Raw genomic sequence first — 17,826 nt, 5'->3', positions numbered from 1 at the left:
TAGTATCAAAAACAACAAACCCCTCCAAATGGGACTTTTTAGGGCGTCCACAACTTGAGAAGTATATATAACAAGTATATTTTATTAAAGCTGAATGGCTGCACTCCGAATATACACCATTATTTGGGGAAAAACAGAGTTAAAAAATCCAAAGCTGTCACATCATGTTGTAGTTGGTACAGAAGAAAAGACTAACGCATTTCACATCATGGTACTAGTCATAGCTAGTAACCATAATTTGACTATAAATATATATCTAGTGAGATAAAATCAATACAGGAAGCAAAGCACTCCCAAAACTCATCCCATATCTAATCAAGCTAAAATGGAAACCTGGTGTGTAGAAACATGGACAGCATGTAAAGACAGAGAAATACAGAGTATCAAACTCTGGATATATGACATAATAAATTTGATCTGGTCAATAAAACTGTTTCACTGTAATAACATGCTGTCTCCTAGCAGATGTAATTGCTGTAAAGTGTTCTAATATACACTCAATATACACTGTAAAAACATAATGATACACTGAACAATGCATTTGAATGTATCTGCAAAGCTTTGTGCAATCAAAATACCACAGACAACAATAGAGAGAGACAATCACTACCAATTTCGAAGAACCAAAGTTCATTTGCATAAGAAAACATTTAGTATTATGTTGGAGCTTGGAGGAGCTAACTCAGGGTATAAAACATTTGCCTTTATTGAAAATACTACGCCTTAACCCCTTTCACGCCGATGGTGTTTTGCAGGCGCTATAGTGTTAGAAATAGCGCCTGCAATCTGCCTTCAAACTGCTGCTCCATTGTCTCCAGTGTGAAAGCCCGAGGGCTTTCACACTGGAGTGGTGCGCAATGCAGTGCGGTGCTGCAATACCGCTGGCAAAACGCCGACATTGCGGCGTATTGCGGGAGTTTTTAAGCCTTTCTTGGCCGCTAGCAGGGGTAAAAGCGCCCCGCTAGCGGCCGAAATGTGCTGCAAATCCGACGGTAAAACAATGCTATTTTTACCGCCCATGCTATGGGCAGCTTGGTGTGAAAGCCATATAAAAAAGCCAGCGTAATTGTTCATGTGACCAAATGCTTAGGACTTAGAGCACAGCTATGAACTTGAACTTCTTGACAGGCTGCCTCCTTTGTTTAATGCACAAGGTATTTCACTTACTTGTCATAGTAAATTATAGGCATCTCTGTAATAAAAATGGCCTTCTCGAGGAGTACCTGCTGTCTGGTGTATCCCGGCATCCAGATGGTGTTAGAAAGCTGAATAGGATGCTGAATCCAAACAGGAAGTGCACAAGATTATCAAAAAAACATTTTAATGACAATAAATGTGGCAATAAAATATAGCTGATGGATGGATATAGAGAAATACTGGCATAGGCATGCAAATAAATAAAGGGGGGGGGGGGGAAAGGGGAAAGAAGGGGAAAGGGGAAAGAAGAAGAGGAGAAAGGGATGGGAAGGGGACAGACAAATTTAAGTAAAATATATACATATATAAAATTATGCACATATATATTACAATTTAAAAATCATGTAGATAATATCTAAAAAGGAAGAACACAAAGATATGCATAAAACGCCTTAAGGTCCACCCTACGTATAATAGACCACATGGACAGGTTAAACAATAAACCACATACTCACTAGAGCAATTGTGAAATTATTTAATCGTATACGTCTTGCCTTTAGCTGTGAAGCATTTTTGACCGTGCTCCACAAACTGACAGGTCAGACAACATTTTTTTTCGGCACTGGAACATGCCCACCAAAGGTATCAAGGGAATGTAATTACTGCGAGTAGGTTGGGGTTGTTTCATTTTACTTGGTGCAATTTTCCCTTTGATGTTTTTGGCCTTACAATATGATACAATTGGTTTAGATGTAATAACATCCTTTAGAAGGGGATTCTCAAGTAATATGGATCAATATTTGGACAGGATACTCTCCATATTTTTATACTTAGAGTGAAACTGGGTAGGTAAACGCATAGCTTGTGTTTGATTGTTGCTGGCTTTGTCCAGAGAGGGGGGATTTTTATACTGTTCAAAAGCATTGGACACTAAAGTGGGTGGATATCCTTTTTGGAAAAATGTGTTGCTTAGGAGCTCTCCCTGTCTGTGAAAATCGGTATTCCTAGTACAGTTGTTTTGGATTCTATGGATATGACTTTTGGAGGTGTTATTTATCCATTTTGGGTGGTAGCAGCAAACTGTCTTTTGTACCATAGTTGTCATGGACAACATTACCTACAACAAGGACCATTACAATCATCAATTTTGATCAAACTGTGCAGATTCATCACTGTTATGCGCTGGGTGGTTTTATCTTTTCAATACTCTTTTGTCCCTTACCATTTGTCCCCTTTTGTATTTTTTTCCCCTACCATGTGCTCAGGAATGTCATAAAATCTGGAATGCGGCGCACACACACCGATAACATCACGATATGGCAGCAACATCAACAGCAGGTGGACAAACTAAGCAATCCTACGTCTAGTGCTAAAAAGAGTGACCCATCTACAACCCACACAAAAGGTGTGCATGCCAATACAGCAGTGGAGACCCCAAGATAGCAACTATGATACCAGAGTGTGTGTATGGTCCTCACATAGCTGACAATGGCCAGACAGCAACATAAGGCTGACTAGGTACAGTGTATAAATAAACATGTAAAAACATTACAAAATAGACATAGAATGCACAGTATAAATACACTATTATTACAATGTATAATTTACAATAACAAAATATGTATAACAATGTGTATTACATTATAATTTACAACATAGCAGCTATGCCCAACCCCCTATGTTTACCCCATATGCAACATGCTGAACCCTGGCACCAGGGGGACAACAAACCATTCAGGTGAAGTGATCCTGGTGACAAATTATTCAGTGGCCCTGTCCTCAGTAGTGATGGCCGAACGGTTCGTCCAGCGGTCGTTTCGCGGCGAATTTCGGCTGTTCGCGATTCGCCCGATCGGCGGACTTCCGTGTTTACTATGTAAAAGAACTTTGACCTTTGATGACACATTCATCATGGGGTACAGGACAGCCAATTGAGACATTACAGCACATGGACACTTGGACATTCCCCCTAACTTATAACTTCTTCTGTCACTATAGGGAGAGGTTGCTGTGTGGAGCAGGGTGAGATTGCAGTGACCCAAATCGCTAGCTATTTGGTACACAAAAGTTCTTTTCAGGACTGGTATAGGTGTTAGGTGTATATAGGTTTGCTGTGCTACTGATTGTTGCAGCAGCCTGAGCGTCTTTTGTCAGTTTAGAGAAAGGGACAGGACGATGTGTCTGCTGTAGGGACAGTCAGTTTAGTCATTAGCTGTTACTATCAGGTCCACAAAAGTGCTATTCCAGTTATTGTTCCAGTAGCCTCTGTTTTGTCAGTTTATATAGGGACAGGCAGGAAGCAGTGTGTGAGGCAGTGAGGGTCAGTTTAATCAGTAGCTGTTACTATATTAGGTCCACAAAGGTTCTTTTCAGGACTGGTATCAGTGGTATGGTAATAGGCTTGTACACGTATAATATTCTTTCTTCCAAATATAGAAAGAATATTATACTTGACTGCTGCCCTTCTGCTGCAGTCTGCTAATCATTCACAACCTACTTGTTCCACAAAGGTCCTTTATAAGGACTGGTAATAACCTGGTGTAGGGTGCTATAGTATATAGGGTTGAGTGAGGTACAGTCTGCTATTCTATAAGGACTGGTATAGGTCCACAATACATAGGGTTTAGGTGCACTACTGCTGACCGCTGCCCTATACTGCAGCAGTCCTTCATCGGTATAGGGACTGACGTACAGTCTGCTAATCAGTCACAACCTACTTGTTCCACAAAGGTCCTTATAAGGACTGGTAAGGTATAGGGTACTACAGTACATAGGGTTGAGCGAGGTACAGTCTGCCATTCTATAAGGACTGGTATAGGTCCACAATACATAGGGTTGAGGTGCACTACTGCTGACCGCTGCCCTATACTGCAGCAGTCCTTCATCGGTATAGGGACTGACGTACAGTCTGCTAATCAGTCACAACCTACTTGTTCCACAAAGGTCCTTATAAGGACTGGTAAGGTATAGGGTACTACAGTACATAGGGTTGAGTGAGGTACAGTCTGCTATTCTATAAGGACTGGTATAGGTCCACAATACATAGGGTTGAGGTGCACTACTGCTGACCGCTGCCCTATACTGCAGCAGTCCTTCATCGGTATAGGGACTGAGAGTTTTGTCACAGGGTCATTTAAAAAATGACAGGCAGAGGAAGAGGCAGGCCCTTCCGCAGGGGTGGTAGGGGTAGGGCAGGAGCAACAGGCTTGAGCCAAAGTGGGAAGTTGCAGAAGGAGCGTTCAATTACTTTAAAGGACGCACCAGACTTGGTTGAGTGGCTCACTCAGCCTTACTCTTCTGCACTCTCCTCATCCTCTCGATCTGCACCCTCTATTTTAACTCTCTGCTATGTGCACCCCCAAAGACACTACCACCAACAACACCACCACCACCACCACATACCTTCCGCTTGAGTCACAGGAATTATTTTCCGATCCATATCAAGACATTTCTAATGCGCAGCCACTCTTGGTATTGGATCAAGAAGAGGAGGTAGCAACAACCGCTACTCAGCAGTCTGACGACAGTACCCAGATCAGCCCAAGGAGGAGGTTGGTCCCCGGTGTTGCTGCCTACTCCGAGATCTCTACTTATAGCGGTGGGGAAGGTGACGTCGATGATGACGTGTCTAGTGATGTCACGTGGGTGCCCACAAGAGAGGAAGAGGAGGGGAGTTCAGAGGGAGATATGGACCAGCAGATAGGGAGGAGAAGCAGGAATAACTTACATTGCACAGGAGGGACAAAGCAGACTGCAAATGTATGAGGAGCGAGTCACGTGTCACGTGTACGGTCACATCTGGCGCTCCCAGGACAACGGCACATGGCTCCGCAGTGTGGGCTTATTTTTAACGTGTCCGCTGACAATAGCGTTGCCATCTGCAATCTTTGCAGTCAACGCATTAGTCGCGGTAAGCCCAACACTCACCTAGGGACGACCGCCTTAAGAAGGCACATGAGCAGCCATCACCGAGCCCAGTGGGAGCAACGGAACACACAAAGCCACACTCCAGGCTCTCACTGTCCATCCTCGTCTTCTACTTCTCCTTCTCCTCTCTCCTCACAATTGTCCTCCACTCCACCTTCCATCACGCCAAGCTCACGTTTTTCTGCAAAAAGGCAGGCTTCCGTGGGCCTAATGTTCGAGCGTAAAAAAATGATGACGCCGGATAACCCTCTTGCCCAACGGTTTACGGCTGGCTTGTCAGAACTCATAGCCCCCCAACTACTGCCATATAAACTGGTGGACTCTGAGGCCTTTTGCAAATTTGTGGCCATTGGAACACCACAATGGAAGGTCCCAGGAAGGAAGTATTTCTCACAGAAGGGCATCCCAGAGCTATATGGCCATGTTCAGCGGCAAGTGAATGTATCTCTGGCACACAGTGTCGGTGCCAAGATACATCTGACCACAGACACGTGGTCTAGCAAACACGGGCAGGGAAGGTATATCACTTTTACTGCCCACTGGGTGAACCTTCTGACGGCCGTCAAGCATGTAACCCGTGGCACCCGTGTCGATTTGGTTTTACCGCCATGGATTGCATGCAGGCCTGACTCTTCTTCTCCTCCTCCTACTCCATCCTCCTCCCTCTCCTCCTCGGCTGACTCCTCCTTTTCCGCTGCTAGCGTCTCTTCCGCTGCGCCGCCCAAGCTCCCCAGAACCTATTCGACATGCCAGGTGAGACGTTGCCATGCCGTGCTGCGTCTGTTGTGCCTGGAAGCCAAGAGCCACACTGGCCCGGCACTCCTTTCAGCTTTGCGTTCACAGGCAGATCAGTGGCTAACACCGCTCAATTTGACAGTTGGTAAAGTGGTGTGTGACAACGGTGCCAATCTGCTTAGCGCATTGAAACAGGGCAAAATCACGCACGTGCCATGCATGGCACACGTCTTAAACTTGGTCGTGCAGCGACGTCTTATTTGCGATTGCCCGACGCGATGGAACTCAACCTTCTATATGCTTGATAGGCTGCTCCAGCAGAAACGTGCAGTTAACGTCTACCTGTATGAACTCTGCGGCAGAACAGGTTCTGGAGAGCTGTTTTTTTTTTACCGCGCCAGTGGTTGCTCATGCGCGACGCATGCAGACTTCTGCGGCCATTTGAGGAGATCACCAAACTGGTCAGTCGCAGCCATGGCGCCATCAGTGACATGGTACCTTATGCCTTCTTTATGGAGCGTGCATTGCGTTGTGTCATTGATCAAGCCGTGGAGGAGCAGGAGCGGGAAGATGAGGAAGTCGCAATGCTGGATGAATTCCCAGGGGGGGGCTACTCTATCTGAGACAAGTCAACAACAGGAGTCTGAAGAGGAGTCAGAGGAGGATGGTGCCGGGGCGGATGAGGAGGAGCAAGAAGAGCATGCTTTAAACCTTTCTGGGATCCCTGTTGTGCGTGGATGGGGAGAGGAGAATGAAGAGGAAGACATTATCCTGGATGATGAGCAGGAGCCAGGCCACCGCACCGCTTCCACTTTAGTGCAAATGGGGGCCTTCATGCTCCAGTGTTTTAATAGGGACCCCCGTATAAAAAGCATAAGGGTCAAGGACCAGTACTGGGTGGCAACGTACTTAGACCCCCGGTACAAACACAAAATGGCGGAAATGTTACCGCCGTCACAGAGGGCTGGCAGAATGGAGCACTTCCAGGCCTTGCTTCGAGAAATGCTGCATTCTGCTTTTGCGTGCGCTGGCAGAGGAGCAATTCCCACTCCCAGAGAAGGAGTTGCGGGTACCAATCCAACAGCGCCTGCAAGAAGAGGCCGGTTTGAAGATGTGTTGGTGACTTCGGATATGAGGTTATTCTTTCAGCCGACCCATCGACAGGTGTCATCCGGATCCAGCATCAGGGAACGCCTAGACCGTCAGGTGTCCGACTACATCGGGTTAACGGCCGATGTGGACGCTCTGAGGAGTGATGAACCCCTGGACTACTGGGTGGGCAGGCTTGACCTCTGGCCAGAGCTTGCCCAATTTGCAATCGAACTGTTGGCTTGCCCCTCATCCAGTGTCCTGTCCGAAAGGACGTTCAGCGCAGCAGGGGGGATTGTGACCGATAAGCGTACTCGCCTAGCTCACGACAGTGTTAACTACCTCACATTTCTAAAAATGAATGAGGCATGGATCTCGGAGGAATTCAACACATGTGACCAGTAGACCATGTATATGTCTATAAACAGTTTTTTTAATCGAGCACAGAGACCTTCTTTCTTCATTTGGCTCACTTCCTTGTCCAAAAAAAGCACACCGTACTATATGCCCGAACCCTCCTCCTTGAAGAGGTTGAGCGGTGTCATATTTCTACTGGGGCTGCTTATTATGAGGGGCTCCCACCATCCCTGTGCTGTGCTGACATCCTCCTGGGGCTGTACCTCTGCTGTGCATATTATGAGGGGCTCCCACCATCCCTGTGCTATGCTCATTATGAGAAGCTCCCACCATCCCTGTGCTGTGCTGACTTCCTCCTGGGGCTGCTTATTATGAGGGGCTCTCACCATCCTTGTGCTGTGCTGACTTCCTCCTGGGGCTGCTTATTATGAGGGGCTCCCACCATCCCTGTGCTATGCTGACATCCTCCTGGGGCTGCTTATTATGAGGGGCTCCCACCATCCCTGTGCTATGCTGACATCCTCCTGGGGCTGCTTATTATGAGGGGCTCACACCATCCCTGTGCTATGCTCATTATGAGGGGCTCCCACCATCCCTGTGCTATGCTCATTATGAGGGGCTCCCACCATCCCTGTGCTATACTTATTATGAGGGGCTCCCACCATCCCTGTGCTATGCTGACTTCCTCCTGGGGCTGCTTACGGTGCAGGTGTCAATGATGTATATCACGGTGCTGTTGTCAGATCACTCTATCACGGTGCAGGTGTCATTGCTGTATGTCACGCTGCTGATGTCAGTGCTCTCTATCACGGTGCTGTTGTCAGATGACTCTATCACGGTGCAGGTGTCATTGCTGTATGTCACGCTGCTGATGTCAGTGCTCTCTGTCACGGTGCTGGTGTCAGATGACTCTATCACGGTGCAGGTGTCATTGCTGTATGTCACGCTGCTGATGTCAGTGCTCTCTATCACGGTGCTGCTGTCAGTGCTGTATATCACGGTGCTGGTGTTAGTGCTTTATGTCACGCTGCTGATGTCAGTGCTCTCTATCACGGTGCTGGTGTCAGATCACTCTATCACGGTGCAGGTGTCATTGCTGTATGTCACGCTGCTGATGTCAGTGCTCTCTATCACGGTGCTGCTGTCAGTGCTGTATATCACGGTGCTGGTGTTAGTGCTTTATGTCACACTGCTGATGTCAGTGCTCTCTATCATGGTGCTGGTGTCAGATGACTCTATCACGGTGCAGGTGTCATTGCTGTATGTCACGCTGCTGATGTCAGTGCTCTCTATCACGGTGCTGCTGTCAGTGCTGTATATCACGGTGCTGGTGTTAGTGCTTTATGTCCCGCTGCTGATGTCAGTGCTCTCTATCACGGTGCTGGTGTCAGATCACTCTATCGCGGTGCAGGTGTCATTGCTGTATGTCACACTGCCTTCCCTCTGCTCCATTGCCTTCATGCGCTCCACAGTCCTGAATTGTCACAACAATTTCACATATAAAAAAGAATGCTTGTAGTTGTCGATCCCAGATTCACCTCATACATGTGTTATGTCATTGGCCATGTGGTGGGACTGCTATTAATTATTTTGTGACTGCAAATTTGACCTGTAGGTTTGCGAAGTTCGCCTCCCATTGAAGTCAATGGGGCCCGCCGCGAACTTTCCGGTTCGCGAACTATCGGCCGCGTTCGCGGTCCGCGTTCGTGAAACGTCCCGTCAGAAAGTTCGTCCATCACTAGTCCTCAGTCTTTCAGATGATAGAATCATCTATTGCCACCAACTTACTAGGCCTTTCTGCATTTAGTCCTTTTACCAGCATGCACATGTGATGACACCGTACATACCATTAATATTTTTAGCATCTTTGATGTAAATAATGCACGTACATGTTAGCAGGACCATGATTCTACACCAGATCCTGACAAGCTGGTGAGGGATACTTACCAACTTTTTAATGACCTGAATGAGAATGGGTATGCAAACACCTGTACATACCTCCCAACTTTTGAACTTCGGAATGAGGGACAATTGAGGGAGTAAACAAATATGCTTTGATTGCTTTTTCTGAGCCTACCTTAAAGAAGAACTAGTCGGGAATTGCATAGCAGCTAGACATGTGCAATTCATTGAGTTACAAATTTGTTTTTAAACTAAATTCGAAAAATTTGTTAATTCGGAAATATTCAAATTAATGAAACCCCCCCCCCCCCCCCCAGCTCTCACAAATTCTCCCCAAATTTCTCACCTCTCACAATTGCAATCCAGCTCTCTTGAATGCCCCCAACTATCTTACCCCTCCCAAATTCCCCCCAGCTCTCTCACCTCTTACAAATGCCCCCCCCCCCCAGCTCTCTCACAAATGCCCCCAGCTATCTCACCTCTTGAAAATGCCCCTCAGCTCTCACAAATGCCCCCCAGCTCCACCCAGCAGACCCACCCAGGGGAGGGACCCCACTAAAAGGGATACTAACCCCTGCTTACATACAGACTACAACCTGTGTTATTGCATTATTGCCAGTGTTAGGCACTGGCTGGATTGATGTCTGTGTATGTATGTCACAAATGTTTCTCCAATGGCAGCCCGTGTATTAGGGGCGCACAGACGCGGCCCTCCCTACCCATGTGTCCGGCCCCCTGATCTACATACAGGGACGCTGGATGCATTGATTTCAGTGGGAAGGGGGTGTATTTTTGAAGCATGTAAGTACTTTAGGAAGTACTTTATGTAGTTTGTAGGCAAGTGTACAGAGGTTAGTAGTATGTAGGGCAGTGTACAGAGGTCAGTAGTATGTAGGGCAGTGTACAGGGGTCAGTAGGATGTTGGGCAGTGTACGGAGGTCAGTAGTATGTAGGGCGGTGTACAGAGGTCAGTAGTATGTAGGGTGTTGTACAGGGGACAGTAGTATGTAGGGCAGTGTACAGGGGTCAGTAGGATGTTGGGCAGTGTACAGAGGTCAGTAGGATGTAGGGCAGTGTACAGAGATCAGTAGTATGTAGGACAGTGTACAGAGGTCAGTTGGATGTAGGGCAGCGTACAGAGGTCAGTAGGATGTAGGGCAGTATATAGAGGTCAGTAGAGGGCAGAGTACAGAGGTCAGTAGGATGGGTCAGAAGGGTACAGTGCAGGGGGGTCAGGAGGGTGCGGTGCAGCGGGGTCAGAAAGACACAGTGCAGGGGGTCAGGAGGATGCAAGGCAGTAGCGGGCCAGGATGGTGCATTATAGGGGGGATCAGGAGGCTGTAGTGCAAGAGGTCAGGAGGACATGGTACATAGGAGTCAGAAGGGTGCGCTGCAGGGGAGGGTCCGGAGGGTGTGGTGCAGGGAGGTGTGGTGCAGGAGGGTCAAGAAGACATGGTGCGGGGGGGGGGGGGGTCAGGAGGATGCAGTTATGAGAGCCTACCCAACTATGACTGATGGGTAGAAATGGCCATTAATCCAGGGATCAATTAGAAAGAGAGGGCTGTTGAGTTCAGAGAGAGAGGGAAGGAATGATCTTCACATCACTCGTTCCTGTACCTTTACAGAAACATGGTTAACTGGAAGGAGATCTGAGGGCCAACCCACCCGAGCTATTTCAGAGGCAAGGCCCACTCCTTTGCATATGTGCGGCTGCAACTGTAGCCTAAGAAAATCACATGGTCGGCAAGGTGCATCTATTTGCAATCTACTGGTCACCTTCCAGCGGTCGACCAGTAGATTACGGGCGCATATCAGATATCAAGGAAGGGGATTTGTATAAAACGTCACATAGAGCCATTAAGTGCGAGAGAGTGGGGGCTAAAATTGGAGGCCTCTGTTTAAGGGGGGCCCATACCAAGAAGTCAATAGAGTGCAATAGAACCGCCTGTCTCTTTATGTCCACCCAATCTGGTTTATTGCTGATAGCATCGATAGTAGAAAATTGTGCTAGTTGAGCCAAATGGCAGGGGTTTGGCAACCCCAGACCTCTTTGTATACATCTCCTATATAATATACTTTTAGGGCACTGGTAGCCTTTGTTTCCCCAAACAAATTTCGTTAGCTGAGATTGAAACTTCTCCAATTGAGGTTTTTACCAGAATAGGGAGGGAACAAAAAAGATATAGGAGCCTAGAAAAAGGGTCCTTTTGATTGAGTGCACCATACCCAACCAGGACAGGTCACCCTGTGCCCAGCTGAACATATCTCCACTAAATTTTTTAAACATGGGAGGGTAATTAATATTATATACTGGCTGCCAAGTTGATACCCAAATAAGGGATGTGTGACGAACTCCAGGCAAATTCAAAGTGTTCTTTAAAGTAGTGAGTGTGCAGCTTGTATAACAGTGTAAATTTGCTGTCCCCTCAAAATTACTCAACACACAGCCATTAATGTTAAACCGCTGGAAACAAAAGTGAGTACACTTCTAAATAAAAATGTCCAAATTGGGCCCAAAGTATCAATATTTGGTGTGGCCACCAATATTTTCCAGCACTGCTATAACCCTCTTGGGCATTGAGTTCACCAGAGCTTCACAGGTTGCTACTGGAGTCCTCTTCCATTCCTCCATGATGACATCACAGAGCTGGTTGATGCTAGAGACCTTACGCACCTCCACCTCCCATTTGAGGATGTCCCAAAGATGCTCAATAGGGTTTAGGTCTGGAAACATACTTGGCCAGTCCCTCACCTTTACCCCCAGCTTCTTTAGCAAGCCAGGGGTCGTCTTGGAGGTGTGTTTGGGGTCGTTATCATGTTGGAATACTGCCCTGCGGCCCAGCCTCTGAAGGAAGGGGATCATACTCTGCTTCAGTATGTCACAGTATATGTTGGCATTCATGGTGCCCTCAATGAACTGTAGCTTCCCAGTGTCGGCAACACTCATGTAGCTCCAGACCATGACACTACCATCACCATGCCACCATGGTTGACTGGTTGATTGTAGGCAAGACACACTTGTCTTTGTACTCCTTACCTGGTTGCCGCCACACACGCTTGACACCATCTGAACCAAAAAAGTTTATCTTGGTTTCATCAGACCACAGGACATGGTTTTAATAATCCATGTCCTTAGTCTTCTTGTCTTTAGGAAACTGTTTGCGGGCTTTCTTGTGCATCCATCTTTAGAAGAGGCTTCCTTCTGGGATGACAGCCATTCAGACCAATTTGATGCGGTGTGCGGCGTATCCAATTCGGATATTTACACTTAGGGGTGTACTCACTTTTGTTACCAGCGGTTTAGACACTAATGGCTGTGTGTCGAGTTATTTTGAGGGGACAGCAAATTTACACTGTTATACAAGCTGCACACTTACTACTTCACATTGTAGCAAAGTGTAATTTCTTCAGTGTTTTTACTTGAGAAGATATAATATAATATTTCCAAAAATGTGAGGGGTATACTCACTTTTGTGAGATACTGTATGTGTACGTTTACCACATCTCACCCCATAAATGTCAGGGTGAATCCTAATTGCAATTGCCAGGGTTTCGATTGTGATGCAACAAAATAGTGTAGCGCTAATCTATCCAGAACACATATTAATATGCTCAAACAATGACAATGAAATCAGAAAGTGACACCCGTGACAGTGAAACTTTAGTATTCAAAAAAAGTGAATATACATATACATATAGGGCCTTTGTAAGGTATCACCCATGCAACGCAATATAATCAAGAGTCCCAATGATCAGGCAGTCCAATCAGGTGGTAAATGTCCCAGTAGACAAGACGATATAATCACACTGGATCTTGAATGGGTCTCAAGGAAATGGAAGGTATATCGGAAGATAAAACACTCTTACCAGATATGTTGGATACAAGTACCATATGGCAATGTATCACATGAGTTTATAGCGCTCCAAATATTAGCGCAAGAGGGAAACTAAACCAAGCTGGATCCGGGCAGTCAGGACTGAAGGCAGCACTTAATCCACGCCAATAATCTTGCGATGGCAGGAGTCCAATGTGATGCACCCAAAATAGCTCAGTATATATCCAATAAGTGTGGAAACTATAGAAAAAAATGGAGAAGAATTCCAATGGTGCAGGTCAAAAAAGACAAAAAATTTTGTTCACATCAAGCATAAAAACAGATGTTGCAAATATATGTGATCACATAAGAAATACAATTATATAAAAGCAATGTGGGAAGCACAAGATAAATGTACTGACACGTTTCGACACAATAGGTCATCGACTGGGGTATATCTCAAATGTGATGGCAAAAATTATAGGGGAGAGAGGGCACTCCTGTCTAGTTCCTTTTGAGATTGGCAAAGGGTCAGAGTAACAGCTTTGAAGCTTGACCTGGGCTCTCAGATGATCATATAAAACTCATAACATTTGCACAAACCTTGGGCCAAACCCCCATCTATTGAGGACCTCAAATAGATATGATCAGTCAACTGTATCAAAAGCTTTCTGTAAGTCCACTGATAGCAAGAACCCCTCCTGATGGGAACCCCCGTCCCACTTAGACTACAGAAGGGGTACTAAATCTATGGGTCTACGTATCTGATCTGGGTCTTGTCTCTCTGGGATAAATCCTACCTGGTATTTGTGAATGTAGCTTACTATAAATGTAAAAAGTCTATTGGCCAAAATTTTAGTTAGTATTTTTAGATCATTGTTGATCACAGAAATAGGCCCATAATTACTGACATCAGAGTGGTCCCTACTCAGTTTGGGGATGACCGAGACATAAGCCAGGTTAGCTTCGTTGTCCAGGCATGATCCCCCACGGAGGGAATTCAAATATCTTGTTAAGAATGGAGTAATAGTAGGAGTAAAAACTTTATAGTAGCCAGCAGAGAACCCATTTGGTCCTAGGGCCGAGCCCTTCTTAAGGTTTTGAATTAATTTGAGAACTTCTGAATTGGCTATGGGTTGATCTAGTGCTACTCTATGTATATTTTCCAATTTGGGGAGGTGAAAGCTCATCTAAAAAGTTAGTAAGATTTAAAGGACGGGGTCCTTCCTCTCCCTTGTATAATTTGGCATTAAAGTCATGAAATGCGGCCAAAATCCATTGAGGAATTTGTGTAAGAGTTCCCACAGAATCACAAATTTTCATAAAGGAGAAAGAGCTGGCCTGGGGGACAACTTGGCCCCCAGTTTGGAGCCTATTCTATCTTTTTGGAGGTAGAAATGGACATTCTTCTACTGTATATGCTTTTCGGCCTGGGTGGTCAATGCAAGATTTAGGGCGACCCTACCGGATCCCAATAAGGTTCAAGATTTAGGAGTCAGATTCTTTTTATGGTTTTTGGATAGTCTAAGAAATTCCCATTCTAGTTTTACTATATAAGCCTGTCTTTCTCGCATAAGCTTAGTGGAGAGTTGAATGATCTTACCCCTCATCGCTACTTTATGTGCTGCCCAGAGAGTTAAAAGAGAGACTTCCCCATTGTCATTAACTTGGAAGTATTCCATCATGTCATTATCTAGCATTGTGCAGTGGACACTGGGTTACTCAAGACAGATTAGTTCAAACGCATCTAAATGAACCCTCAGGGCCATGTGGTTTCATAAGAGAGCACACTTCCATTTAGTGGTCTGACAGTGTGGATCCCTAATGATCGAATTGTTAACAAATGGGATTGTTGAACTTGCTGTAAAGATATGATTTATTCTCGCTAGAGTTGAATGGGGAGCAGAATAGAGGTTATAGTCCTTCGTAGATGGGTTGAATTCCTTCCAAATATCTACAAGCCCCAAGGAATGGAGAAGTTTGGTGATCTTAAGACTTTGCTTGGGAGGGCGCAGTAAACTAGCTTGACCATTTCCTGATTTGTCTAACATGTTATCCAGGGCAATATTTGAATCTCCTCCCATAATTAAAGTGCTCATAATATGAGGAGAGAGGGAATCTATTGCGTGGAAAAATTGGGCTTGTTCGCAGTTTGGAGACAAATATGAGACAAATGTGTATGTGGTCCCTTCCAGCGATCCTGCTAAGAGAATATATCTGCCCTCAGGGTCTCTGATTTCTTTCTGGGGAGAGAAGGCAGTGTTTTTAGCAAAAAATATTCCTACCCCTCTAGTCTTGCATTAGCTAAGTATTTTAAATTGTGGAAATCTGGCATGTATAATTTTAGAGTTATATTGTTTGGGGAAGTATGTTTCTTGTAGAAAGAGAACCTCAAGATGTTGGGAGTGGGAGAGCTGAAAATACTTCAAACGCTTCAGAGGCGAGTTCAACCCTTGGACTTTGTGAAAGGCCACCCTAATGGGAGTTGAGATTTTGTTGGGTGAAGCCATGGATCAACAAGGAGTTGACATGCATCACTGAATAGAGGCCTACTTTCTTCCCAGGAGAATTTGGTCGATAACCAAATATGAGAACAGAGGATGTGTACCTGCTCTGGCAGCAAAATCGTATTGCCTCTATACTACCTGAAAGAATATAAAGAAGGTAAGAAGAGCCAGAAAAAGATATGTAGCATGAAACAACCTGGGAAGGTCATGGGAAAAACATCCCGCTGACCTTCCCAGTTTCAAATGAATGGGAACAGTTTAACCTGCCCAACATTCGGCACCTAATGGTAAAGGGAGGAGCATAACTACTGCTCCGGCCATCCGACACACGGCTATAAAAGGAGGAATAACCTGTAATACAAATTAGCCATAAGAATAAGCCTTTAAGGCTCCCCCCCCCCGCTAGGGGAGAATCCCCCATCCGTGGAAACCCGGGGGGAGCCAGGCACCCCCCAGTTGGAATGCAAAACCCCCCTCCCCCATATCAGAGGGCAGAGGATCCAGCAAGAACAGTGGATCTGAGCATAAAATAGAATTGTTACATTTAAGGAACCTAAATACCAATTATTTGCTATTAGATAAAGTTGCATACAGCTGTCTGTAATCCAAGGATGACCAGGAAGTCAAAGTAGGGGTGAGATCCTCTCCCTAAGCCCAAATCCCTGGTCCTCCTGGACATCAAGAAGAATGGATTAACATAATGCTAATGAGGATAAAGCCAAACATAATAATAAATTGAACCAGACACAAACCAGTCACTGTAAATAGTAACGTATTATCTAATTAACTGAAAAAAAAAAATCCAGTGTGGGAACTGTTAGTTCAAATGTGAACAAATAGTCTACCAAATGATGGGTAAGAAACCCTAATGCCGCGTACACTCGATCGGAATTCCAGCCAGAAAAAGACAGATGAGAGCTTTTCACCGGAAAATGCGACCGTGTGTATGCTCCATCGGAATTTAGCTGTCCGAATTTCCGCCAGCCAAAAATTGATAGCATGCTCTCAATTTTCCCGACATAAAAACTTTCTATCGGTAATTCCGATCGTGTGTATGCTATTCCGACACGCCAAAAATCACGCATGCTCAGATTCAACTACGAGACAGAAGCTATTGGCTACTGGCTATTGAACGTACTTTTTCTAGTCACGTCATACATGTTGTACGTCACCACGTTATAAATGATCGGAATTTGATGTGACCGTGTGTAGGCAAGACAGCTTGAGCCGAATTCCGTCGGGAAAACCATCAGAGCTTTTTCCGACGAGAATTCTGATCGTGTGTACGCGGCATAAGTGTTGTAATCACAAGCCAACGCCTGTAGGGAAAAAGAAAGGAAGGGATGATTCTGGAAGTTCAAGGCGGATGAGATTCCTTGGAACTTTTTGGTTGCTGTTTCTGCCACATGACGCTTTGCCGATCTGGTATTCTTGTGGCTTAAGAAAGAGGGCGGGTCCCGGGAAATGAGGCCGAGACGAACTAGTAGACGTTCGCCATCATGGAATGCTGAGAATCCATGTGTCTTGCCTTTATACACCAAGGGTAGGCGAAAGGAAAATGACCCGATATTTGATGGACTTTTGGGTTCAAGAAGAGGTTTCAAAGATCTCCTCCGCTGGATAGTGGAAGGGGTAGATCCACGAAGACTTGGATAGGGTGACCTTAGATAGATAGCTGAGTCAAATATATAACGTCCTCTTTGACTCCGTAATAATGGGTTTAAACACTATGTCCCTAGGTAATCCGTCTGAGCGAGGGGGGGTGCTCTAAGGGATCTGTCCAATTCTAGGCGGTGCTCCATGATATCAGTAATGATGTCTTTTATAAAGGTACAAACTGCCTCTTGAACCTCCATGATGGCTTCCAGAAGCCCTCTTATATCAGTAAATAAGGAAGTATATTACATTTACTTTTTTTTTTTTTTATATATATCTGCAATTACTCCTGGCTTCCAGGCCTAGGCAAATGATGTCATACATCCCAGGAGTCTTCAGAGGGGAGGAGGGGTTTTCTCAGCTAAGTTCACCCTCCTGCCAACATGCCTGAGCTGAAGGCAGATTCCTAGAAGCAAATGCTACATGAATAATCTGCCTCACTCAAGATGGCCACAGCCCAGTGGCGTATCAACGGTGGGGTGAGGGGGGGGGCAGTCTGCCCCGGGTGCCACACAGTGGGGGGTGCCAGCAGGGTCGGCGCAACCATACCTCATTGATTCTGCTGAAGTAGTGACTTTTCCAGGAAGGGCGCGATAATGTGGGTGCACATGCCCCGCAGCTTGTGCAGGTTGTTTGCTGTGCCACATGATTTCAGCTCTTTATGGAAGCTGGCATCGCTCCCCACCGGCTGCCTTTCTCAC

The sequence above is a fragment of the Lithobates pipiens genome, unplaced genomic scaffold (genome assembly GCF_037356315.1).
Source record: "Lithobates pipiens isolate NorthernLeopardFrog02 unplaced genomic scaffold, aLitPip1_a1.2 Scaffold_16, whole genome shotgun sequence".
Lineage (NCBI taxonomy): Eukaryota > Metazoa > Chordata > Amphibia > Anura > Ranidae > Lithobates > Lithobates pipiens.
The sequence above is the reverse complement of the archived record's forward strand: the minus strand, read 5'-3'. Positions refer to the sequence as shown.